At 40.0% G+C, this 26025-nt stretch overlaps 1 long non-coding RNA gene across 1 annotated transcript; it reads left to right on the plus strand.

Annotated features, from left to right (window-relative positions):
* Nucleotides 1-11786: 11786 nt before the first annotated feature.
* LOC123595250 lies at nt 11787-25764 on the plus strand. Its single transcript, XR_006711098.1, has 3 exons — nt 11787-11928; nt 13804-13806; nt 25755-25764. It is a non-coding gene; the product is annotated as an uncharacterized LOC123595250 (long non-coding RNA).
* The last annotated feature ends 261 nt before the right edge of the window (nt 25765-26025 follow it).

Consider the following 26025-nt stretch of genomic DNA (forward strand, 5'->3'; position numbering starts at 1 on the left):
ATTCATAGATCTTCATTTCTTTGGGTTGGTTACTGGAGCTTTATTAGTTTCCTTTGGTGGTGTCATGTTTGCTTGATTCTTCATAACCCATGTAACCTTGTGTTGGTGTATGTGCATTTGAAAGAGGAAATATTTATTCTAGATTTTACAGACTGGTTTCAGTAGGTAAAGGAGGTAAAATCTTCTCCTGTCAGGTACCTGGGTTGATGATATTGTCTCTAGGATTACATTGAAGTGGAAACTGGGTCATGTGGCTGAGCTGGGTCCTCACTGGGGTCCATGGTTTTAAGATCTATTACCAGGGCCTTGGGAAGGCATGGATTCTGTCTGCTTCTTGTGTGGACAGGACTGCCTCTGAGACCTTGATCAGTAGGGCTTGCACTGGAAGAAGGGTCTGCTCCTGGGTCCAGAGATAGCAAGTCCATTACCAGGTATGCAGATGAGTGTGGTTCCCATTGAGTCCCTAGGAGGGCTCCTGGCAGGTCACTGGGCCTTTCACTAGGTGGGAAGAATTGGCCCTGGGCTCATACTGAGAAGAGATGGAGCTGAGTTACAGGGTCCACAGCTGGGACCAGGCTTGCCTTCAGGGGAATGGGCTAGCATGCCTCCTACAAGTTTCCTGAAATCAGGACTTCCTCCAAACTGCAGATAAGTAGGAATGGAGCCAGATCACAGGACTGTTTCAGGATCAACAGTCAGCCCAAGATCAGCAGGCCCTCCTCCTGCTGGGGCACAAAGGAGCACATCTCTTTCCAGGTCTCTGCGTAGGCAGGTCCATTCCAAAATGGTAGCAGTCCCTAAAGTTAGGTTACAGGGACACTTCAAGATTTTCAGTCATACTGAAGTCAGGAGGCCTATCTCTGAGGTCATGGATGGATATGTCCCACCCAAACTCTGGGTGGGCAGGACTAGCAGTTAATAGGAGCTGGGGCTGTGTCACAGGCCACTTTCAGAGTCTATAGCCAGGACCAAGGTGGATGGACCTGTTACCCAGGGCACAAGCAGGCAGGTAGTCCTGGTAACAAGACCAAGGCCAAATGGGGCTATAACCAAGTCCACACAGAGGGTAGGGCTGTTTCTGAATCCATAGCTGGACCATGGTCAGTGAGCCTACTATCTGGGCACAGACTTACCTTCTCAAAACAGCCCTCCTTGGTTGTGGGCTCCAGTGGGAGTTTCATAATCTCCTACTTGGATCCCAAAGCTCCCATGAAGGCTTTATTTCCATAGTGGCTGCCAAATTTTTGTTGCTGAGGAGAGATATGAGCAGGGAACCTTCTACTCTGTCATCCTGTTGACATCACTCTGCCTTTTGTGGTTTTAACTGAGCAACTTCTATGATTCTTCACTCTCTTTTCTTAGCATATCGATTATACAGTACTTCTCTTTTTAACCTTTTTTTTAGTGGCTGCTTTGAGTTTGCAATATACATTTAAAACTAATAGACAGGGGCGCCTGGGTGGCGCAGTCGGTTGAGCGTCCGACTTCAGCCAGGTCACGATCTCGCGGTCCGTGAGTTCGAGCCCCGCGTCAGGCTCTGGGCTGATGGCTCAGAGCCTGGAGCCTGTTTCCGATTCTGTGTCTCCCTCTCTCTCTGCCCCTCCCCCGTTCATGCTCTGTCTCTCTCTGTCCCAAAAATAAATAAACGTTAAAACTAATAGACATACACTTTCAAATCACACTATATCACTTCATGAGTAGTGCAAGTACCTTATAATAACAAAATATTCCTAATTCTTCCCTCTTACATCATTGATGTTGCTCATTTTATTTGTATGTATGTAGGTATGCATAACCATATATTTATATATATAAGATATATATAAGCATAAAAAATCAAATACATTGTTGCTATTATTATTTAAAAACTCGTATTTGTTAGATCAATAAAGAATAAGAAAAATAAAAGTTTTATTTTACCTTCACCTGTTCCTTCTCCAACATTCCTCTTTTCTTTATATATATCCAAGTTTCTGACCTGTATCATTTTTCTTCTCTCTGAAGAACCTCTTTTAACATTTCTTACAAGGCAAGTGTACTGGCAAAAATTCCCTTCAATTTGTGCTTGCTGAGACAGTATTTGTCCTTAACTTTTGAAGAATAATTTCACAGAGTACAGAATTCTAAGTTAGTGGGTTCTTTTTCATTTCAACACTAAATATTTCACCTTATGTTATACTAATTAATTTTATTTTTTTTAAGTTTTTATTTGAATTACAGTTAATTCATTCTGTGCAGTTTCAGGTGTACAATATAATGATTCAACATTTCCATACAATACCCAGTGTTCGTCACAATAAGCGCACTCCTTAAACCTCATCACTTATTTCACCCATCCCCCTGCCCACCTCCCCTCTGGTTACCATCAGTTTGTTCTCTATAGTTAATAGTCTGTTTCTTGATTTGCAGCTCACTCCCTCTTTTTTTCCCCTTTGCTCATTTGTTTCTTAAGTCCCACATATGAGTGAAATCATATGGTATGTTTCTTTCACTTATTTTACTTAGCACAATACTCTAATTCCATCCACATCATTGCAAATGGCAAGAATTCATTCTTTTTTTTATGGTGGAACAATATCCCATTGTATAAATATACCACATCTTCTTTATCCATTCATCAGATGATGGGCATTTGGCTATTTAATTTTCATAATTTGGCTACTGTTGCTAATGCTGCTATAAACATCAGGGTGCATGTGTCACTTTAAATCAGTATTTTTGTATCCTTTGGGAAAATACCTAGTAGTGCAATTGCTGAAATGTAGCGTAGTTCTATTTTTAACTTTCTGAGGAACCCCCCATGCCATTTTCCAGAGTGGCTGGACCAGATTGCATTCCCACCAATAGTTTAAGAAGGTTTCCCTTTCTCCACATCCTCATCAACAACTTTGTTTCCTGTGTTGTTAATTTTAGCCATTGTGACTTGTCTGAGGTGATATATAATTGTAATTTTGACGTGTATTCCCCTGATGATGAGTGATGTTGAACATCTTTTCATGTGTCTGTTAGCCATCTGTATGTCTTCTTTGCAAAAATGTCTATTCATGTCTTCTGTCTTCTGCCCACTTGTTAATTGGATTGTTTTTTGGGTGTTGAGTTTTTTAAGTTCTTCATATATTTTGGATACTAACCTTTTATCAAATATGTCACTTCCAAATATCTTCTAATCCAAAGGTTGACTTTTAATTTTGTTGATTATTTCCTTTACTGTGCAAAAGTTTTTTATCTTGATGAAGTCCCTATCATTTACTTTTGTTTTTGTTTCCCTTGCTTCAGGAGACATATATAGTAAGAATTTGCTATAACAGATGTTAAAGAGGTTATTGCCTGTGTTCTCCTCTAGGATTTTTATGATTTTAGGTCCCTCGACTAGGTCTTTAGTCCATCTTGAATTTATTTTCTGTATGGTGTAAGAAAGTGGCCCAGGTTCACTCTTTTGCATGTTGTTGTCCAGTTTTCCCATTTGTTGAAGAGACTTATCTTTTCCCCATTGGATATTCTTTCCTGCTTTGTCGAAGATTAGTTGACCATATAGTTGTAGGCTCATTTCTGGGTTTTCTATTCTGTTCCATTGATCTAAGTGTCTGTTTTCTACCAGTACCATCATATCCTGATCACTACAGCTTTGTAATATAACTTGAAGTCCAGACTTGTGATGCCTCCAGCTTTCCTCTTCTTTTTCTAGATTGCTTTAGTTATTTGGAGTCTTCTGTGGTTCCATACAAATTTTAGGACTGTTCGTTCTAACTCTGTGAAAAATGATGGTGGTATTTTGATGGGGATGGCATTATATTGCTTTGGGGAGTATAGACATTTTGACCATATTTGTTCTTCCAATCTATGAGCATGAAATGTCTTTCCATTTCTTTGTGTCATCTTCAATTTCTTCCATCAATGTTTTATACTTTTCTGAATACAGATCTTTTATCTATTTGGTTAGTTTTATTCCTTATCTTATGCTTTTTAGTGTAATTGTAAATGGATTGTAGGGTACTTCTATTTTTAACTTTCTGAGTAAACTCCATGATGTTTTCCAGACTGGCTGGCCCAAATTGCATTCCCACCAACAGCGTAAGAGGGTTTCCCTTTCTCCACATCCTCACCAACACCTGTTGTTCCGTGTGTTGTTAATTTTAGCCATTCTGAACTTGATTTCTCTTTCTGCTGCTTCATTATTAGTGTATAGAAATGTAACAGATTTCTTTATGTTGATTTTGTATCCTGAGACTACTGAATCCATGTATCAGTTCTAGCAATTTTTGGTGGAGTCTTTCTGGTTTTCTACATAAGGTATCATATTATCTGCAAATAGCAGAAGTTTGACTTCTTCCTTGCTTATTTGAATGCCTTTTATTTCTTTTTGTTGTCTAATTGCTGAGGCTAGGACTTCCAGTACTATGTTAAATGACAGTAATGAGAGTGGGCATCCATGTCTTACTCTTGACCATCCACATTGAGGATGATATCAGCTGTAGGTTTTTTTATTATGAAATTCATTGTCAAATTGGTTTCCATACAACACCCAGTGCTCATCCCAACAGGTGCCCTTCTCAATACCCATCACCCACCCCCCATAAACCCTCAGTTTGTTCTCAGTTTTTATGAGTCTCTTATGTTTTGGCTCCCTCCCTCTCTAACCATTTTTTTTCCTTCTCCTCCCCCATGGTCTTCTGTTAAGTTTCTCAGGATCCACATAGGAGTGAAAACATATGGAATCTGTCCTTCTCTGTATGACTTATTTCATTTAGCATAACACGCTCCAGTTCCATCCACGTTGCTATGAAGGGCCATATTTCATTCTTTCTCATTGCCATGTAGTACTCCATTGTGTATATAAACCACAATTTCTTTATCCATTCATCAGTTGATGGACATTTAGGCCCTTTCCATAATTTAGCTATTGTTGAGAGTGCTGTTATAAACATTGGGGTACCAGTGCCCCTATGCATCAGTACTCCTGTATCCCTTGGGTAAATTCCTAGCAGTGCTACTGCTGGATCATAGGGTAAGTCTATTTTTAAATTTTTGAGGAACCTCCACACTGTGTTCCAGAGCGGCTGCACCAATTTGCATTCCCACCAACAGTGCAAGAGGGTTCCCGTTTCTCCACATCCTCTCCAGCATCTATAGTCTCCTGTTTCATTCATTTTGGCCACTCTGACTGGCGGGAGGTGATATCTGAGTGTGGTTTTGATTTGTATTTCACTGATGAGGAGCAACGTTGAGCATCTTTTCATGTGCCTCTTGGCCATTTGGATGTCTTCTTTAGAGAAGTGTCTATTCATGTTTTCTGCCCATTTCTTCACTGGATTATTCGTTTTTTTGGGTGTGGACTTTGGTGAGCTCTTTATAGATTTTGGATACCAGCCCTTTGTCCGATATGTCACTTGCAAATATCTTTTCCCATTCCGTTGGTTGCCTTTTAGTTTTGTTGATTGTTTCCTTTGCTGTGCAGAAGCTTTTTATCTTCATGAGACCCCAATAGTTTATTTTTGCTTTTAATTCCCTTGCTTTTGGGGATGGGTCAAGTAAGAAATTGCTGTGGCTGAGGTCAGAGAGGTTTTTCCCTGCTTTCTCCTCTAGGGTTTTGATGGTTTCCTGTCTCACATTCAGGTCCTTTATCCATTTTGAGTTTGTTTTTGTGAATGGTGTAAGAAAGTGATCTAGTTTCATCCTTCTGCATGTTGCTGTCCAGTTCTCCCAGCACCATTTGTTAAAGAGACTGTCTTTTTTCCATTGGATATTCTTTCCTGCTTTGTCAAAGATTAGTTGGCCATACTTTTGTGGGTCTGGTTCTGGGGTTTCTATTCTATTCCATTGGTCTATGTGTCTGTTTTTGTGCCAATACCATGCTGTCTTGATGATTACAGCTTTGTATAGAGGCTAAAGTCTGGGATTGTGATGCCTCCTGCTTTGGTCTTCTTCAAAATTACTTTGGCTATTCAGGGCCTTTTGTGGTTCCATATGAATTTTAGGATTGTTTGTTCTAGCTTCGAGAAGAATGTTGGTGCAATTTTGATTGGGATTGCATTGAATGTGTAGATAGCTTTGGGTAGTATTGACATTTTAACAATATTTATTCTTCCAATCCATAAGCATGGAACGTTTTTCCATTTCTTTATATCTTCTTCAATTTCCTTCATAAGCTTTCTATACTTTTCAGCATACAGGTCTTTGGTTAGTTTTATTCCTATTTTAGGCTTCTTGGTGCAATTGTGAATGGGATCAATTTCTTTATTTGTCTTTCTGTTGCTTCATTATTAGTGTATAAGAATGCAACTGATTTCTGTACATTGATTTTGTATCCTGTGACTTTGCTGAATTCATGTATCAGTTCTAGCAGACTTTTGGTGCAGTCTATTGGATTTTCCATGTATAATATCATGTCATCTGCAAAAAGTGAAAGCTTGACTTTATCTTTGCCAATTTTGATGCCTTTGATTTCCTTTCGTTGTCTGATTGCTGATGCTAGCACTTCCAACACTATGTTAAACAACAGCCGTGAGAGTGGACATCCCTGTCGTGTTCCTGATCTCAGGAAGAAAGCTCTCAGTTTTTCCCCATTGAGGATGATATTAACTGTGAGCTTTTCATAAATGGCTTTGATGATGTTTAAGTATGTTCCTTCGGTCCAGACTTTCTCAAGGGTTTTTATTAAGAAAGGATGCTGAACTTTGTCAAATGCTTTTTCTGCATCGATTGACAGGATCATATGTTTCTTATCTTTTCTTTTGTTAATGTGATGTATCACATTGATTGATTTGCGAATGGTGAACCAGCCCTGCAGCCCAGGAATGAATCCCACTTGATCGTGGTGAATAATTCTTTTTATATGCTGTTGAATTCGATTTGCTAGTATCTTCTTGAGAAGTTTTGCATCCATATTCATCAGGGATATTGGCCTGTAGTTCTCTTTTTTTACTGGGTCTCTGTCTGGTTTAGGAATCAAAGTAATACTGGCTTCATAGAATGAGTCTGGAAGTTTTCCTTCCCTTTCTATTTTTTGGAATAGCTTGAGAAGGATAGGTTTTATCTCTGCTTTAAACGTCTGGTAGAACTCCCCTGGGAAGCCATCTGGTCCTGGACTCTTATTTGTTGGGAGATTTTTGATGACTGATTCAGTTTCTTCGCTGGTTATGGGTCTGTTCAAGCTTTCTATTTCCTCCTGATTGAGTTTTGGAAGAGTGTGGGTGTTCAGGAATTTGTCCATTTCTTCCAGGTTGTCCAGTTTGCTGGCATTTAATTTTTCATAGTATTCCCTGATAATTGCTTGTATCTCTGAGGGATTGGTTGTAATAATTCCATTTTCATTCATGATTTTTATCTATTTGGGTCCTCTCCCTTCTCTTTTTGAGAAGCCTGGCTAGAGGTTTATCAATTTTGTTTATTTTTTCAAAAAACCAACTCTTGGTTTCGTTGATCTGCTCTACAGTTTTTTTAGATTCTATATTGTTTATTTCTGCTCTGATCTTTATTATTTCTCTTCTTCTGCTGGGTTTAGGCTGCCTTTGCTGTTCTGCTTCTATTTCCTTTAGGTGTGCTGTTAGATTTTGTATTTGGGATTTTTCTTGTTTCTTGAGATAGGCCTGGATTGCAATGTATTTTCCTCTCAGGACTGCCTTTGCTGCATCCCAAAGTGTTTGTTGTATTTTCTTTTTCATTTGTTTCCATATATTTTTTAATTTCTTTTCTAATTGCCTGGTTTACCCATTCATTCTTCCGTAGGGTGTTCTTTAACCTCCATGCTTTTGGAGGTTTTCCAGACTTTTTCTTGTGGTTGATTTCAAGCTTCATAGCATTGTGGTCTGAAAGTATGCATGGTATGATCTCAATTCCTGTATACTTATGAAGGGCTGTTTTGTGACCCAGTATGTGATCAATCTTGGAGAAGGTTACAGGTGCACTCGAGAAGAAAGTATATTCTGTTGCTTTGGGATGCAGAGTTCTAAATATATCTGTCAAGTCCATCTGATCCAGTGTATCATTAAGGGCCCTTGTTTCTTATTTGATCCTGTGTCTAGATGATCTATCCAATGTTGTAAGTGGAGTATTAAAGTCCCCTGCAATTACCACATTCTTATTAATAAGGTTGCTTATGTCTGTGATGAATCATTTTATATATTTGGGTGCTTCCGTATTTGGCGCATAGACATTTATAATTGTTAGCTCTTCCTGATGGATGGGACCTGTAATTATATAATGCCCTTCTCCATCTCTTGTTTCAGCCTTTAATTTAGTCTAGTTTGTCTGATATAAGTATGGCTACTCCAGATTTCTTTTGACTTCCAGTAGCATGATAAATAGTTCTCCATCCCCTCACTCTCAATCTGAAGGTGTTCTCAGGTCTAAAATGAGTCTCTTGTAGACAGCAAATAGATGGGTCTTGTTTTTTTATCCAGTCTGATACCCTATGTCTTTTGGTTCGAGCATTTAGTCCATTTACATTCAGTGTTATAGAAAGATATGGGTTTAGGGTCATTGTGATGTCCGAGGTTTCATGCTTGTAGCGATGTCTCTGGTACTTTGTCTCACAGCATCCCCCTTAGGATCTCTTGTAGGGCTGATTTCATGGTGATCAAGTCCTTCAGTTTGTGTTTGTTTGGGAAGACCTTTATCTCTCCTTCTATTCTAAATGACAGACTTGCTGGATAAAGGATTCTCGGCTGCATATTTTTTTTCTGTTCATCACATTGAAGATCTCCTGCCATTCCCTTCTGGCCTGCCAAGTTTCAGTAGAGAGATCTGTCACGAGTCTTATAGGTCTCCCTTTATATGTTAGAGCACGTTTATCTCTAGCTGCTTTCAGAATTTTCTCTTTATCCTTGTATTTTGCCAGTTTCACTATGATATGTCGTGCAGAAGATGGATTCAAGTTACGTCTGAAGGGAGTTCTCTGTGCCTCTTGGATTTCAATGCCTTTTTCCTTCCCCAGATCCGGGAAGTTCTCAGCTATGATTTCTTCAAGTACACCTTCAGCACTTTTCTCTCTCTCTTCCTCCTCTGGAATCCCAATTATGCGTATATTATTTCATTTAATTGTGTCACTTAGTTCTCTAAGTCTCCCCTCATACTCCTGGATTTTTTTATCTCTCTTTTTCTCAGCTTCTTCTTTTTCCATAATTTTATCTTCAAATTCACCTATTCTCTTCTCTGCCTCTTCATTCCCAGCTGTGGTCGCCTCCATTTTATTTTGCAGCTCATTTATAGCATTTTTTAGCTCCTCCTGACTGTTTCCTAGTCCCTTGATTTCTGTAGTTATAGATTCTCTGCTGTCCTCTGTACTTTTTTCAAGCCCAGCTTTTATGACTATTATTTTAAATTCATTTTCTGCTATATTGCTTAAATCGTTTTTGATCAGTTCGTTAGCTGTCGCTACTTCTTGGAGTTTCTTTTGAGGAGAATACTTCCGTTTTGTCATTTTGGATAGTCCCTGGAGTGGCACGGAACTGCAGGGCACTTCCTCTGTGCTGTGTGGAGTAACTTGTGTTGGCGGCTGGGACCACAGTCAGACCTGATATCTGCCCCCAGCCCACCACTGGGGCCACAGTCAGACTGGTGTGTACCTTATCTTCCCCTTTCCCAAGGGCAGGACTCACTGTGGAGTGGTGTGGCCTCTGTCTGGGCTACTTGCACACTGCCAGTCTTGTGGTGCTGCTTTGATGGGATCTGGCGTATTAGCCGGGGTAGATCCGCAAGGTACACAGGGGTGGAAGGGGCAGGCTCAGCTCGCTTTGCCTTTGCTGGTCTGCTTTGGGAGGGGCTCTGTGGCACTGGGAGGGAGGCAGACCCGTCTGAGGGATGGATCTGCAGAAGCACAGCATTGGGTGTTTGCGTGGTGCAAGCAAGTTCCTGACAGGAACTGGTTCCCTTTGGGATTTTGGCTGGGGGGTGGGCGAGGGAGATGGCGCTTCCCAGTGCCTTTGTTTCACGCCAAGCTGATCTCTGTCTTCTGTGGCTCAACAATTCTCCTTCCCGTTGTCCTTTAGCCATCCTGCTCTCCAAGCAGAGCTGTTGACTTATAACATTCCAGATGTTAAGTCCTGCTGGCTGTCAGAACACACTCCACCCGGCCCCTCTGCTTTTGCAAGCCAAACCCGGGGGCTCTGCCTTGCTGGGTGGGCTGGCTGCCTCTCCACCTCCCTGGCTCCCTCCCGCCAGTCCGTGTAGTGCACACCACCTCTCCACACTTCCTACCCTCTTCCATGGGCCTGTTGTCTACTCTTGGCTCTGGAGAGTCCGTTCTGCTAGTCTTCTGGCAGTTTTCTGGGTAAATTAGGCAGATGTGGGTGGAATCTAAGCGATCAGCAGGATGCAGTGAGCCCATTGTCCTCCTATGCTGCCATCGTCCCCTGAATCCCCTAGCTGTAGGTTTTTTGTATATGACCTTTATTATGTTCAGGTATGTTCCCTCTAGACTTACTATGTTGAGGGTTTTTATCATGAGTGGATGTTTCACTTTGTCAAATGCTTTTTCTACATAGATTGAGATGATCATACAGTTTTATCCTTTCTTTTGTTAATGTAGTGTATCACATTGCCTGACTTGTGAATATTGAACACTTGCAGCCCAGGAATAAATCCCATGTGATTATAGTGAATGATTCTTCTAATGTACTGTTAGATTCAATTTGCTAGTATTTTGTTAAGAATTTTTGCATCCGTGTTCATCAGGGATATTGGCCTGTAGTTCTCTTTTTTCATGGAGTCTTTGTCTAGTCTTGGAAACAGGATAATGCTGGCCTCATAGAATGAGTGTGGAAAATTTCTTTCCATTTCTATTTTTTAATAGTTTGAGAAGAATAGGTATTAACTCTTCTTTAAATGTTTGGTATAATTCCCCTGTGAAGCCATCTGGACCTGAACTTTTTTTATTGGGAGATTTCTTATTACTGATTCAATTTCTTTGCAAGTTATAGGTCTGTACAAGTTTTCTGTTTCTTCATGTTTCAGTTTTGGTAATTTATATGTTTCTAGGAATTTATCCATTTCTTACAGTTTGCCCAATTTGTTGACATATAATCTTTCATAATATTCTCTTATAATTGTTTATATTTCTGTGGTGTTGGTTGTTATTTCTCCTCTCTCATTTGTGATTTTATTTATTTGGTTTGTTTCTCTTTTTTTCTTGATAAGTGGCTATCAATTTTATTAATTTTCCAAAGAACCAGTTCCTGGTTTCTCTGATCTGTTCTACTGTTTTTTAGTTCCTATATCATTTATTTCTGCTCTAAACTTTATTGTTTCCCTTCTTCTGTTTGCTTTAGGCTTTGTTGTTCTTTTTCTAGCTCTTTTAGGTATAAGGTTAGGTTGTTTATTTGAGGTTTTTCTTGCATCTTGAGGTAGGCCTGTATTGCTATATACTTCCCTCTTGGAACTGTTTTTGCTATATTCCAAAGGTTTTGGACTGTAATGTTTTCATTTTCATTTGTTTCCATGGTTTTTTTTTTTGTTTCTTATTTAATTTCCTGTTTGATCCATTTATTCTTTTTTTTAATGAGATTTATTGTAAAATTCCATTTATTCTTTAGGAAAATGTTCTTTAACTTCCATGGATTTGTGGTCTTGCCAAATATTTTCTTCTGGTTGTCTTCAAGTTTCATAGAATTGTGGTCAGAAAAGATGCATGTTACGATCTCAATCTTTTTGTGCTTGTTGAGGTCTGATCTGTGATCTAGTATGTGATCTATTCTGAAGAATGTCCCATGTGCAGAATTTGTATTCATTCTGATGCTTTAAGATGAAATGTTCTGAATATATCTGTTAAGTCCATCTGTTCCAGTGTGTCATTTAAAGCCATTGTTTCCTTGTTGGTTTTCCACTTATTTATCTGCCCATTAATGTAAGGGTGGGTGTTAAAGTCCCCTGCTATTATTGTATTATTATCAATGAGTTCCTCCATATTTGTTATTAATGGTTTTATAGATTTGGGTGCTTCAGTGCTGGGGGCATAAATATTTACAATTTTTTTTTATCTTCTTGCTGGATAATCCCCTTTATTATGATATACTGCCTTTATTCTTCTCTTGTTACAGTTTATTCCAGCTTTCTCTTGACATCCATTTGCATGATAAATGTTTCTCCATTGCCTCACTTTCAATCTACAGGGGTCTTTAGGTCTAAAATGAGCCTCTTGTAGGCAACATATAGATGGGTCTTGCTTTTTAATTCCTTTTGACACCCTATCTTTTGTTTATTTATTTACTTCCAGACAGAGAGAGAGAGAGAGAGAGAGAGAATGGGGGGAGGGGCAGAGAGAGAGGAGAGAGAGAGAACACGAAGCAGGCTTCATGCTGTCAACACAGAGCCCAGTGCAGACCTTGATCCCACAAACCGTGAGATAATGACTTTAGCCAAAATCAAGTGTCAAACAGCCGACTGAGCCACCCAGGCCCCCGCACCCTATGTCTTTTGATTGAAGCATTTAGTCCATTTACACTGAGAATAATTATTGATATATATGCATTTAGTGCCATTTTATTCCTTGTTTTGTCATTGTTTCTGGAAATTTTCTCTATTCCTTTCTAGCCTTTGTTGCTTTTGGTCTCCTTCTAACTCAAAGAGTCCCTTTTAATATTTCTTTCAGGGCTGGTTTAGTGGTCCTGAACTCCTTTAGTTTTTGTTTGCCTGGGAAATTCTTTATCTTTCTTCCTATTCTGAATGATAGCCTTGCTGGATAGAGTATTCTTGGCTACAGATTTCTCCTACTTAGCACGTCGAATATATCATCCCACTCTCTTCTGTCTTGCCAAGTTTCCGTGGTCAGACGTGCTGCTAGCATTATGGGTCTTCCCTGGTAAATTAGGGACCTCCTTTGTCTTGCTGCTTTTAGGACTTTTTTATCACTACATTTTGCAAATTTAACTGCAATATGTCTTGGTGTTGACCTATTTTTGTTGATTTTGATGGGAGTTCTCTGTGTCTCCTGGATTTGGATGTCTATTTCCTTCCCCAGATTAAGGAACTTTTCAGCTATTATTTCTTCAAATAAACATTCTGCCCCCTTTTATCTCTTCTTCTTCTGGTATTCCTATGATACAAATGTTATTACATTTGATGTAGTCACTGAGTTCCCTAAGCCTACTGTCAAGATCCATCATTCTTCTTTGTCTCTTTTGTTCAACCTAATTATTTTCCATAATTCTATCTTCTATATCATTTATTCGTTCCTCTGTTTCTTCCATCCTTGTGATCATTACATCCAGTAGGTTTCAAATCTCAGATATTGCATTTTTCATTTCTGCCTGATTGTTTTTCAGCTCTTTTATCTCTGCAGTAAGGTTTTCCCTAATGTCTTCCATGCTTTTCTCAAGCCTGGAGAGTATCCTTATAATTGTTGCTTTAAATTCTGCATCAGGCATATTATTTATATCCGTTTCAATTAGTTCTCTGGCCGTGACTTTGTCTTGTTCTTTCTTTTAGGATGAATTCCTCTGGCATTTTGTCTAGGTCTCTGTCTTCTTCTATGTGTTAGAAAATCTTTCTGTGCTTTCTGTTCCTGTGAGTAACTGCTTTATGAAGAAGAGATCATTGGGGTGTCTGGGTGGCTCAGTTGGTTAAGTGTCCAACTTTGGCTCAGGTCATGATCTTGCAGTTTGTAAGTTAGAGCCCCACATCAGGCTCTGTGCTGACAGCTCAGAGCTTGAAGTCTGATTTGGATTCTGTGTCTTTTTCAATCTCTGCTCCTCCCCTACTCACACTCTGTCTCTCTTTCAAAAATAAAAAAACAATAAAAAAATTAAAAATTCTTTAAAAAGGAGAGATTATCAAATGTCCAGAGCCTGGAGCTTCAGGAACTTTCTCTAGTGTGTGCTGCATGCACTTTGCTGCTGTGTTTTGGCTGCTCTATCTCTCAGGTCAACCATCTGCAGAGGCTCTCCTTGCCTTTAATGGACCTTAGTTTGGACCTTAGTTAGAGTGTGGTGAGTTTAAGTATGTATGCTCTGGTCAGCTTAAATGAAACCTGATGCTATTTTCACTAGAACTGAAGCATTGCAGAACTCTATGGTCAGTAGACTTGGTGCATGCAGGGGTTTATGCTGATCTTCTGGGGAAGGAGCCTGCTGCACTGGTTCTTAGGCACACTTGCTTGAGAAAAGAAGTACCATCAGAGTGCAGAGGGGTGGGATCTGGTATAAGCAGGTTAGGCAGCCAATGTTGGTGCTGTGCTATTTGCCAAATTTGGTTTCTGATAAGGGCAGGAGAGGGAAATGTCACCAGCCAGATCCTTTGTTCCCAGAGAAGGGAGACCGTGCTTGCTGCTCTCAGGGAAACCTTCCAAGAAGAGTGAATAATTTCCCTTCCTGCATACTAGGCATTTTTTTACATTTCTACACCACCAGACCACTGTTTTCACACTGTCTGTGTCTGGATTGCTTGCCTGCCTGGAGCAGTGCAGTGCACTTTGGGCTCTATCACAGCCAAGCCTGACTTCTAAAACTCCAAACTTTAGGGGCCTGATGTGGAGGATCCCTGTGTTGGTCTTCTGGATAAAGGTCTTACCACGCTGGGAGTGATGATGGTTTGACCCAGAAGGACTGTTGGGCCAGAGCATAGGGGTGTGGGATTTGGAGCAAAGCAGACTAAACAACCAATGCCTGGGTTGGCTGCCTTCGGAAGGTGTCTCTGCACCTATGCTGAGGAGCAGGGGAGGGAAATGGCACCTGCAGGCTCCTTTGTCCCAGGAGAAGTATTGCTACCTCTCACAGATCCACCCCAAGAAGAGGAAACAGTTTGGCCTTGTGCACCTTAGGTAATCCTCAGATCATGCTGTCTGCTCGGGGGTCACTTGCCTGTCTTCTCTCCAGGAGTAGGGCAGCACCCTCAGGTCTCTATATCAGCCAAGCCCATGAACCTCCAAAACTCCACTTCTTAAGCCCTGATGATTGCAAAAGTTCACAAAAATCAGCCCCTCTTGTTTTTCCAGTTAATGACTTTGGGGGAGTGTTTCCCTTGTGTGTATCCCTGTGAGCTCCACTTTCTCTTGCCTTTCTCCGTGATCAGAACTCACTCCCCTCCACAGCATCCATGATCCAATTCTCCCCAAACCACATCTCTGCACTTTCTACCTTGCTCAATGTGGCCTCTTCTCTCCCTCTAGTTGTTCAGTTTGTTCTGTCAGTCCTTAGGTCAATTTCTTGGGTATTCAGAATGATTTGCTAGTTATCTAGCTGTGTTTGAAGGATGAGGCAAGCCTAGGGTCTTCCTACTACACCACCATATTAGCTCCTGTCTCCATATATCATCTTTTCTTTATCCATTCATCTAATGATGGACACTTGGGTTGCTTTCATATCTTGGCTATTGTAAATAATGCTGCAATAAACATAGTGGTGCATATATCTTTTTGATTGATGTTTTCATTTTGGGGGGTAAATATCCAGTAGTGGAATTAGTGGATTATATATTAATTCTAGTTTTAATTTTTTGAGGCAACTCCATACTGTTTTCCACATTGGCTGCACTAATTTGCATTCCCACAAACAGTGCATGACAGTTCCTTTTTCTCCACATCATCACCAACACTTGTTATTTATTGTTTTTTTTTTTATTTTAGCCATTCTGACAGGTGTAAGGTGAAGGAAAGCTTCCAAATTCATTCTATGATGCCAGCATTACCCTGATACCAAAACCAGATAAAGACACTACCAAAAAAGAAAAAAAAAAAAGGAAAATTGGAGCACCTGAGTGGTTCAGTTGGTTAAGCATCCGACTCTTGATTTTGGCTCAGGTCATGATCTCACAGTTCATGGGTTTGAGACCCACATCGGGCTCCATGCTATGTCAGTGTGGAGCCTGCTTGGAATTCCATCTCCTTCTCTCTGCCCCTACCCCACTCATGCTCGCTAGTTCTCTCTTTCTCAAAATAAAGAAATAAACTTAAAAATATTTAAAAAATTCTTCCATAAAAAATAAAACTAGAAGCCAATATCTCTGATAAATATAGATGTAAAAATTCTCAACAAAATATTAGCAAACTGAATCCAATAATACGTTTAAAAATTATTTACCATGATCAAGTTGGATTTATTCTGGTGATGCAAGAGCTCTTCAGTATTTGCAAATCAATCAGCATGATACATCACACTAACAAGAGAAAGGATAAAAACCATAATATCTTCTCAATAGATGTAAAAAAGCATTTGACAAAGTACAACACCCATTCATGATAAAAACTCTCAACAAAGTAGATCTAGAGGAAAAATATCTCAAAATAGTATGTCTTGTAATTTTTTGTTGAAAGGTAGACGTGAGATATGGGTAAAAAGAACTGAGGTAAATAGGTCTTTAGTAAAGTAGTGGTAAAGGGGGTGGGGAGGGAAAATGTTCTATAGTCCTTTAGGTCTCAACCTCAACCTACACTTCTAAACTGTGAACTTCACCAGTGTTTCTCAGTCATCCCCTCCCACTTAGATGGGACAAGAGGGCTAGGGGGTGCTGAAGTTGGCTATTTCCCTTCTCCCACATAGAAGATGAACATTGGCTGAAGTTGGATATTTCTCTTCTAGTAAATTAGGTTCTGCTAATATCCCAGCAGGTTAGGCTCTGGTTAAGTAATTTGTCCTTGTGAAGAATAGAGTGCTCTGGCATATTTCAAAATGTTTCTTTTTCCTCTCCTCCTGCTAGAAACACAAGGGGATTTTTTTCCCCTGATATTTACTCTGAGGACCTGGTAGAACTCCTAGAACTAAAATTCTCAAAAGCACAAGGGCCTTACTATGACTTAGCTCCCTTAGGACTTTTAACTCTCAGACTTGTCACTCTAAGCCTCTAGTAATTCATCAATTACAGTTCAGATTTCCTACCCCAGCACAGCCTTCCACAAAAGTTTCTGCTTATTAGTTTCTACTCTGGTAGGTTGTGATTCTCTGTTTCTACCTATCTGTCTGTACAACTTTGGAGGCAGCAGTCTTCCCAGTGATCTCACTTCTCTAACAGATCTAAGAAGAGTTGTTGATTTTCCAGTTTTTTCATTTTTTTACTTGCTAAGATGGTGTGGTGACTTCTAAGCTCCTTATATACTGGACTGGAAACCAGAAGTCCAATGTGTTAATTTAAAATATAAAATTTTTAAAAGAAAAAATTCTCAGCTGCACTCATAGTCCAATGATGCCTCATTGTCTTTTGCAAATAATGGTGAGAGGCATGATTGGGCTTGAGACAAGAGTTACAAACTTGTAATGATAGCCAGTAAGCCCCAAATTTGTCACATGTCCTTGATCACTTGTTATTCCAGTACTTTAGGTACTTTTTCCACCGTTAACTGAACCAGTGGTTCCCAAAAGTCAGTGGCATCAGAATTATTTTGCGATAATTAATCCTGGCTCCCATCCCCAGAATTTCTGATTTTGGAGGTCTGAGTTAGGCCCGGAGGATTTCTTTGTTTGTTTTGTATTTCTTTTTTTGGCTGTTTGTTTTTTGCTTCCCAGCCATTCTAATGCACAGCAAGATTTAAAAACTGCTACTCTAGATCTCTCAGAAATCTAAAATTCAAATTCCAAGCCTTCAATATACATTTCTTCGGTATGACCTGCAGGTGGTGCTGCTGTAGTATCTCAATATTAGACCAAGAACTAAAAGGAAAAACAAGTTTATGGAGGAAATTAACATACATTTAGGGCCCTAGATCCAACGGGAATAAAAGATCTTATTGTTTAGGTGACAGAACAATAAAGGTTAACTATACCAATTGTATTATTAATATAATACCTTATATTACCCCCCACCCCGCCCCAGTGGTTCTGAAATGACATTTTTAACGGTTCTAACTCAAAGGAGGCTATATGTAGGTACCCAGCAGGTTAAGGTTTATAAATACTTGGGCTCCTTTTATAACACCATTGTCTTTAACCACTGGAGACTTGGCATCACCAGAAATCTTCTCTCTTAATCTTTTACAAAAAAACGAACAAAAAATGCCAATGCCTGTGGAGGAATTTGAAGATTTAATAAACCTCTACCATAGATTTCATACGTGGATACTTGTGTCTGGGATCCTGATTCAGAGTGTGAGTACATTCACTTTTCAAGGATGGGCATCCTGATTATAAGACCCAGAAGTCAGCTGAAGGTCTGATACAGGACTAGAATTTCTATCTCCTATTCTGAAAACACCTCTCAAGTAGGTGATGATTTACTTGGCAAAGTGGGTTATCTGGCCACAAGCCTGGCCCAAAGATGGTGCTGGCAGTGCTTAGAGATGAAGTTCAGGGTCTCAATTGCTCCAGGAAATAAGTTTGTAGGTCTCAAGATAGTTATGCCTAAGGCCACATAGGAACATGGTCAGGGAGTGATGGTTTTTATTACTTATCTCTGAGCTTCAAGGGTATAGGTGCCATCAGAAGCAAATGCCCTCCAACTAAAGCAGAGCTTCCCAACTTGTGTGCTGCAACACAGACATTAATTCCCACAGCCTTAAGTGACTGGGTAGAACTTGAACCAACTGGAGACTAGAGCAGTCAACTCTATGAGTAGTCTCCACTTTACCCATTGCGCTATACAAATGTTATCCTTTTCTATGTGCACTTTGGCATGAGACAGATTGGGGTTTTTTTTTCACATAAATTCTGCCAGGACTAGGGAAGGCCTGGGCCAGGTCAGTAGTTGGGCCTACTAAACCCAACTCCTCAATACTCCCAACGATCAAGCATAATTTTTTTTAACTGGGTACCACTACCCTCTCTGATAACCAGGACACCTTCTGATTCAATGTGAGCCAGAGATAAATTGAGGGTTATGCTTGAGCCTACCCTATTTTCCTGCCACTGGAAGCTAGAATGCTGTCCAGATATGGGTTCAAGCCATGCAGCACAGTGTCCTCTTGTGGCCTGCTCACTAAGCTACTATCAACTAAGAATATCTCTTTCTCCAACCTATACCCTTATGCACTATCTCCTCATCTGCCTCAGATGTATTCTACACTAGTCCTTCTATCAGTATGACTATCTTAACATAAAGTCAAGTGAGCAGCAGACTCTTAATTCTAGGGTGTCTAGAGGACTATGGCTGGTTCAATGGTCTAGGTTAGTTTATCTCAGATAAGATTCCTTCTTGGAAGCACAGCCTCAGGGTAAGATTGTTCAAATATGGAGATGGGTCAGTAGAATGTGAGGGAATAATGGCTTCCTGACCTTTACCTATAGTAAAAGGCAGAAAAGAGTGGCATTGACATGTTTTGTCAAGGCATGGATGTAGTGTGGCTATAAATATCATGGAATCTTTTCTGAGGAGGCTATCTGCCTATGCATAAGGAGCAAACTATTTTTCTATTACAATAGTCCTCCCTTACCCACAGGAGATATGTTCAAGACTCCTAGTGGATGCCTGAAATCATGGAATAGTATTGGACCCTATATATACTGTTTTTTCCTATACATACCTATGATAAAGTCTAATTTATAAATTAGGCACAGTAAGGGATTAACAGCAATAATTAATAATAAAATATAACAATATACTGTTATTAAAGTTATGTGAATGTGGTCTCTCAAAATATCTTATTGTACTATACTCACTTTTCTTGTGATGATGTGACATGATAAAATGCCAACATGATGAGATGAAGTGAAGTGAATGACGTAGGCATTGTAACTAGTAGCATTAGCCTACTAGTAACCTTCTGACCATATATCAAGAGGATCATCTGCTTCCAGACCACTGTTGACTGCAGGTAACTGAAACTGCAGAAGTGAAACCATGGATAAGAGAGGCCTACTGTAACTATCTGCCTCCCAACCATATTCCCTTAGGAGGTTAGTAGATCTGTGAAAAATGCCACTAACCCAGAAGGTTCATAGAAGTCTACAGCAACACAGACAAAGCCTGTTGTTGGAATCTCAAGGTCATTAGCTTGAGTCCAGGAATCATCAGGACTGCGAACACAAGGTGAGCATCTCTACCCTGGCCTTTCCTCTTTTTTTTTTAAAGTTTATTTTTCACAGAGAGAGAGAGAGAGAGAGAGAGAGAGAGAGAGCATGAGTGGGGGAGGGGCAGAGAGAGGGAGACACAGAATCTGAAGCAGGCTCCAGGCTCTGAGCTGTCAGCACAGAGCCCGATGCGGAGCTAGAACTCACAGACCACGAGATCATGACTTGAGCTGAAGTCGGACACTCAACCAACTGAGCCACCCAGGCACCCACCTTGGCCTTTCTCTTGAGGAGCATGTAACTTCCTTCCATCATTCCAAATCTTCAGTAAAGTCTGAAATGCACATTCAGCCTTTTGTGGTGAACCATGTTGAATAAATAGGGCTTCAAAGGGTGTGTCCTGTGCCCTGTTCTCCCACTCACTGAGGCCTGTGTAGGGGTATCATCAAATCAGACGGAACTATAGTTCAGGACTTATAGGTGGTGACAGGGTGAAGCAAAGGGAAATAGGAGCAAGGATAAGCATGTGGAAGAGAAAAGCAGTACTCAGGGTACAACTCAGTGGTAGACATGAGACAAACCTCCTTTTCCCCTTCAAAATATACCAGAGGGTATGATTCTTGAGAGAACTTTGATAGTTGAGAACCAAGCAACCATTATAATCATATTCTGGGGAAAATATTTAATGGTCTATAAACTACACAATTTAATAAATGTAAAAGGAGACAAAATGTAAAATGGTGTATTATATTCTATACCATTTTGAAGTTAATCTATATCTACAACTAATTACCAATAGATAGATAGGGAGATATAAACTATACCAAAATGCAATAGGTGTAAACTTGTAGGAGGATACTGAGTAAATTTTATTGAAATCTTTATATATTTCTTATTTTAAATAATAGCTTTATTGATATATACTTCATATATCATGGAATTCACCAGTTTAAAGTGTACAATTAAATGGTTTTTAGTATGTTCACAAAGTTGTGCAACTATTACAACAACCAATATTAAGACATTTTCATCCCCTCCAAAAGAAACGCCAAAGTCATTAGCAATCCCTCCCAAGCTACCACTAATCAACTTTCTGTCTTGTTTCTAGGGATTTCCTTTTCTGGACAATTCATATAAATGGGCATACAATATGGGGCCTTGTGGTTTGTTTCTTTCACTTAGCATTATGTTGTCAAGTTTCATTCATGTTGTACCATGTGTCACTACTTTATCCCTTTTTTTAAGAGTTAATTTTTAAGTAATCTCTACACCCAACATGGTGCTCGACTCACAACTCCCAAGGTCAAGAGTTGCATGCTCCACCAACTGAGGTAGCCAGGTGCTCCTATCCCTTTTTATGGCAAAGTAATATTTCATTTTGAAGATATACCACTTTTGTTCATCCATTCATCTGTTGATGGACATTTGGTTTTTTATACTATTTGATTATGAATAATGCTACTATAAATAATAGTGTACAGTCTTTGTTTGGACATATGTTTTTATTTCTCTTGGGTAGATACCTAGGAGTGGAATTGTTGAGTTATATGGTAACTCTATATTTAACTTTTTGAGAAACTGCCAGACATTTTTTTTTATTTTTCAAAGTTTTTATTATGAATATCTACTGCTTTTATGATGACAAAAATTGAAAAATATTCTCAGTAGAAATAAGAAACCAGAAAAGTTTCTGTAACTACCATATGCTAATTGAAATTCATTCCAAGATCATCTTACCACCTTCTTTACACGTTTCCTTTTGTCTGACCCCTAGTTTGTGCCCTACTGGTGTTGTACCTGAAGGCCATTATGCCTGGAGCAAAAGAGGGGATGGCAACAGCCCTCAGGTTTGAAAGTATGCTTGCTGAGCTCAAGGGACCACAGCAAGCAGGCCCATGTGACTGGAGCAGAACAAGCAAACAAATGACAGTACTAGATGAAGTCAGAGAGGAAATGGTATCAGTCAAGGAAGGCCTCTCTGGCAAGGTAGTATTTGAGCAGATATCTGGAAGAAAGCATTCCAGCCATAGGGAACAGCCAGTACAAAGGCCCTGTGGTAGGAGAATGTTTGGTTTGTTTAAGAAATAGCCAAGGAAACTGGGGTATGCATGAAGTTGAGAATGATGAGTGAGGAAAGCAGGGAGAAGCATGGGGTGGGGCAGATATTGTAGGGCCTTAAAGGTCATTCAGAGGGTACTTCCTTTCAGAGAAATAGGGAGCAATGAGAGAGATTTAAGGAGAGAAAGAACATGATCTGACTTATCTTTTAGAAGAATCCCTCTGGCTACTGTGAGAGGGGAGCCTGCAGGGGTGAACAGGGGCTCTTTAATTACTCTGACTTTCTGAACCAAATTCAAGGAACCCTAAGCTTTACAGCGATATGTACAGGGTATGTACAGATATATCAGCCAGAGTTTTGTGAGTTTTTACTAGCTTAAATTAAATTACAGTGTTTCCTATTTAACACCCTCCAGTATCTTCCCATGGTATTCAGTGAATTCCAGTGTCCTTGCCTGATGACTTCTTTGTCCTCTTCACCTCCTACTGTCCCCCTTCCTCTCTCTGCTCCAGCCATATTGGGCTGCCTTCCTAGTTGCCCTTCTCTCATATTCATCATGTTTATTCCTGCCTCAAAGCCATTGTACTTGTTCCTTCTGCTGGAATGCTCTTTTCTAAGCTCTTCCAACGGCTTGCTTCTTATTATTATTCATATCTCAGCCAAAATGTCACCTTTCTAGAGAGGTCTTCCTTGACCTCTCACTATAAAGTAGCCCCCAGGACACTCTGCACCACAGCACCCAATTTTCTTCCTTCTCAGAACTTATCTATCTTTTTAATTATATTGACTACTTACTGTCTAATTTCATCACTGAAATGTGAGCTCAAGGAGGATAAAGATTTTATTTTATTCAGTGTTGTATTCCCAAGAACCTAGGACAGTATTGGTACATAGTAAACAACTAATAAATGCTTGCTGAACAGAGGAATGTAAGAAAATCAAGCCTTTTTCCTCTTGATTTCTCTACCACTGTAGGGATAAATTAGACTTCTTGAAAAAAAATGTACAAAAAGTAAAGGAGGCTAAAAATAAAGAAAGAAAATGCAAAAAGGATAGCAGAGCTTTACAATTAAGCATGATTCACTGAAAGAGTCAGACTGCATCTGCCTGAAACCAACAGGTAGCATCATATTTAATGGTGAAAGACTGAAAGCCTCCAGCTAAAACCAAGAACAAGACATAAATGTCCACTCTTGCCAATTGTTTTCAACACTGTAGTGTAAGTTCTAGGGAAATTAGGCAAGAAAACAGAATAAAAGACATGCAGATTGGAAAAAAAATAAAACTACCTCTATTGTAGATGACATGATCTTGTATATAGAAAATCCTAAAGAATCCACTAAAAAAACTGTCAAACCAATAAACAAGTTGAGCAAGGTTGTAGGCAGCTTCCAGAGCAAGAAGGGCTGGTAAATGGGGTTTCCTGCCCCTCCAAAAACTGATGGAGTAACCCACACACTTCCTTGTGTACCATTTTCATGGAATGAAATAGTCTACCCAAAGACTCTTTCTGCTTTCCTGCAAGCTTCTCCACTGCCCCATCTCCATCACCCCTTTATGAAAAAGTTGAAGGATTATATTCTCATATCCTGTGTGCCCTGTTAGCTGTGCCAGCCAAACTAATCTGTAGTCAAAGTATAGTTGTCTGAGGATAAGGAATTGAGACTCTATAATGTATCTTTTCCTCAGCTTTTGTGTTTTTTCTCCCTCTCTCCCTCCCTTTCTCTGGTTTGTTTTTCACCTGGTTTCCTAGCAAATTTCCTTTTGAGAAATTCCAATATTGTCTCATCTGAACTGAAGAAAATAAGAGTCGTCTACACCTCAGCTGCTGCAGGACTAGCCTGGGAGGCCAGAGGTCCCTTGAAGCCAGGTGTGGGGGTGGCTGGCAGCCTGCACAGCTGGAGATGCAGGGGAGGGTTGGAGCTGTGCAGATTTGTGGGTTTTTTTTTTTTTTTTTGGATGATGGCTTAAGATACTGAAATGATAGGCTTTTGGCTAAGGATCACATGCATCTCACTAGGGAAGAATGTGGTTGCCTGGAGACTTGCTGACCTGATCAAGATGACTTTAACTGGAAATGGGGGTGGGGTGCAAAACATGCCCATATCAGACCATAAGGCCAGATACTATAGACAGCAGGCATGTCAGTGACAGAAAAATAATAGTGAGAGACACCCAGTGATTTGTAGAAGAAAATTACTGGGAAGGAAATTGGGAATGGCACTTCTAGCTTCAACTGTCAATATGCCAGTGTGAAGAGTGAGAGCAGAAAACAAAAAAAATTGGGATTTTTAATACAAAGAAGTACAAAAATATCAAAGACATAACTTAGAAGAAAGGGATTCGCAACTGAAATACCTATGGGCACTCCTAAAGGCATAAACCTGGTAGAAGGATTCAGGTTACCCACCAGTAAGAAGGTGGCCCTTTGCCCACCTGCTCCAAATTTGTGGCATCCTAAGGATCAGGTTAAGAACAGAGAATCAGGGGAGGAAGTACTAAGGGAAACCCAAGAATTGTGGAAATTCACCATTTGCTCATTTGATTAGTGCCCTGTACTCATGATAGGGCAGTGAACAAGTCAGACAAGATTCTTGTTCTCATGGAGCTGGTATTGAGGGTAAATAGACAATAAGCACATGAACCAGTAAATTAACAAGATAATTTCAGATAATGAAAAGTTCACGGGAAAATAAAACTGATAGTGAAAGACAGAGAGGAACTATTATAGTTTGGGTGGCCGTGGATGTCCTATCTGCAGAGGTGACTTTTGAACTAAGATCAAAAAAGGAGATAAACCATGCAAACATCTGAGGGAAGAGCATGCAAGCAGAGGAAACAGCAAAGGCAGGATTGCAGCAGGAACAAGCTTGACCTGTTGAGAAAACAGAAGATAGCTATTATCTCATAGTTTTAGTTCTCCCAGATGCAGACACAAAGACAAGACTTTAGGTACAGGTAGTTTATTGGGAGATGTGGGGAATTCCAGTAGATCAGTGGGAAAATGACATAGGGAAAGAAAGTCAGCTGGTAAAAGGTATGTTAATAAGCCAGCTACACAGTGGGTAACAGTCCTAATACCTCAGCGAAACACTTGGAAATGGGCAAAACATGTCTCAGAATTAACTCCACTTAAGGAATAAGAGTCCAAGTACGTATGCTCCAACTCCCAGAGTCATTGGTTGATGTCTGTTCTCCATGAGCAGAGTGACCTTCCAAGTCTCCAGAAAAAGCAGCCAGGCACAAAGATGCAGACATTGGTCAATGGAAAGTAAAAGTGCACTGAAATGACAGATCTAAGGGACATGAGAAGGCATTGACAGTGTCTGCTATACCTAGTAAGCCTGGGGGCAGAATCAGAAAAAGGGCCAGCTGGAGAGTCAACCAGGGATCAGATCACCTAGGATGAAGGCTAGCTGCAAATTAGTGGCTGGCAAAGGAGTGTGATTTGGCCTGCACAATGCTTTTTCTTGTTTGTGTTTATTTTAATTTTGCTTTGCCAATAATTAAAATCAGAAGATCTCACATCTAAACCTAGATTTCCAGTACTCTTGGGAAAAAATGTAGAGATCTGATAATAGTGAATCCTCAACTGGCAAGGTGACAATCTGTTGGAACTGAGTAGCAGATACCCATTTACAGAAAGGTCTTGTGCTATCCACATAACCAGTCCTCTCTGAGTTTTGGATCAGTGTCTAGGCATTGTAGGATGTGATAAGGAGTTAGGGTTTCATCCTAAGAGTATGGGCAAGTTTTAAGCTGAGGACTGATGCAATCAGTGCATTCTGTGTGCAGAAAAAGTCATGAGTAGAAGCAGGTAGACAAGTAAGGAGTCTATGTGGGTAGCCTGGGGAAGAGACAGTGGGGTCTTAGACATGAGCTACAGTAGAGATGAAAATCAGTGAAGGAATTACATATATAATTTGGAGTGGATTTGAAAGAATGTGCTGATATAAGGAAAAGGAGACAACTAGGATTACACCCACATTTCTGGCTTTAGTGTATATGTGTATAGTACTACAGCTCACTGAGATTGGGAAAACCAGGAGGAACTGGTTTGAGGGGAAAATCAAAAGTTCTATTTTGAACATAGTATGTTTGAGA

This window comes from Leopardus geoffroyi, chromosome X (genome assembly GCF_018350155.1).
Source record: "Leopardus geoffroyi isolate Oge1 chromosome X, O.geoffroyi_Oge1_pat1.0, whole genome shotgun sequence".
NCBI classification, from domain to species: domain Eukaryota; kingdom Metazoa; phylum Chordata; class Mammalia; order Carnivora; family Felidae; genus Leopardus; species Leopardus geoffroyi.